We start from the raw sequence: 2,074 nt of genomic DNA, 5'->3' as shown, positions 1-2,074 counted from the left end.
CTGAAAATGATCCTAGAGAAGTTAGGTATGTATCTATGTATGCATATCTGCATACATGCACATATGCATGAATATATGTATTTGCAAATTGATGCTCTCAGAAAGCTTGGAAAAGAGTATTCATAAAATAAGTTCCTGAAAATGGCATAAGAGAAGTTTTGAAAGAAAGACCATCTTTAGGAATATGGTTCCATCTGATACTATTTAGAGCAATGGACCAAATGAGGTTTTACATGGCTTAGAGCTTATGTTTTGAAGACTAAGCAGGAATCATCTGAAGCTAAGTTATTTTCTTTTACTTTTATAATTTCCTAAGACAAAATTCCCAAGGCATCTCTTTGAAATTAACTCTTTCTTTTAAAAGCATAAATTTTCACACAGGTAATATTTTCTAGGGAAAAAAATTGATGTACATTATAAATGCATGAGTACTGTACTCTGATACATGAAAGAATCACATCAACTTTAGTCAGCATGCGGTTCATTAATAATTCAACCAAGCAGACTTCATGATAAAGCCTATCTTCATCAGATAACAGACATTTAAAATTTGAAGATAAAATCTATAAGAGACAAATATTATTTTGTGTAAAAAGGATTCTTTGTATTATAAATCCATTTAATTTTTTAGCAAGTAGATTTCATCAGTTATTCATAATTCTATAAAATAACTAAAATACATTTGGAAAGTTGTGGAAGACTAAAGTCAGATCCTCGTCCCAAACTTATAAGCACATTCCCATGTGTTGTTGCATTTGGTTTAGATAATTAAATATTAACAACCTTGCCTGATTTTTCATATTAAGGACAGATCACAATTCTCTGTTCCTATAAAGCATCAAAGCTGAAGTATTTTGCCCCTATTTTCAAAGAGAGGAAAAATGACAGTAACACTTGTAGGGGCTCTTATGTAAGCCACAGGTAGGAGATAACCAGGGACAGAAGACACACAGGCCAATCTATGAAATTATTTCAGTGCAGGAGGTAGCTTGCTGCGAAGAGTAATTTCACCTTTCGGCTATAAACTTGGGGTGCCTTCTGAGCTTATAAAACCTGATGGTTCAACTACATCATAGAGGATGATTTAACAGCTCCATATGAATTTTATCACTTTAATCCATTAGTCAGAAGTGCGAAGTAAGGATACAGAGGGCTGATGGTATTCAGTGCACTGGGCCATTTTACATAAGGAACTTAAGCATTCACAAATTTTGGAACCCCTGGGGGGCCTGGAACCAATGCCCTGCGGATACCAAAGGAAGACTGTATTGACTTCCCCACTCCTATCAAGACTGCAGGTTTCTGAGTTAGGTTATCTTGTTGGCATTTTTTTTTCCTTGCTGTGATCATGGAACATCAGTTTGGGTTCACTGGAGGTAAAATCTGAAATACGAAACAGTCCTATATTTTTCATTTCCATAAAAATGGGCTGCTTATTACCTTCTGTGCAGCCCTCTGCCACATGCTCAACCACTAATGTACACCATGACCAGGACATATTTCTCTCAGGGTGGGGGTGAAGCTCTTCTGCATTTTCCATCGGCTTCCACGGAACAGCTGTCTGCAACCTGGGCTGCCTCCGAGCCAAGAATGTAACAAAGCCAGACACTTCTGAGTACTTCGCATAGAACAATGCTCGTCAAACTTAAGCGGGGCTAAGAATCACTTGGAAGGCTTGTTAAAACACAGACTTCTGGGAGTGGAGTCCAAGAGTTTGAACCTCTAACAAGCTTACAGGCCCGCTTTGAAAACCGTTGACATAGACTCCCAGACAGACCATCGAGAGATTCTCAGAGGGAAAAGTGTATTTCTCAGGTACCTGGGAGTTCACTGAAAGATTTTATTTTAAGTGATCACATATTCATTTCCATGATAATCTTTTCAAACGATATGACGCTTTCTCTCATGCCAAACTATTGGGTTGGCCAAAAAGTTCGTCGGGTTTACGGAAAAACCCAAACAAACTTTTTGGCCAACCCAATACTTGGGAAAGTATATCCTACTCAACTGCCAGATAAGCAGCACACAGGGGCCCACAGGGAGCCCTAGACTTCAAATAGCACACTAAGTCACT

Source organism: Lipotes vexillifer, unplaced genomic scaffold, assembly GCF_000442215.2.
Source record: "Lipotes vexillifer unplaced genomic scaffold, Lipotes_vexillifer_v1.1 scaffold1232, whole genome shotgun sequence".
In the NCBI taxonomy this organism is placed as follows: Eukaryota; Metazoa; Chordata; class Mammalia; order Artiodactyla; family Lipotidae; genus Lipotes; species Lipotes vexillifer.
The sequence above is the reverse complement of the archived record's forward strand: the minus strand, read 5'-3'. Positions refer to the sequence as shown.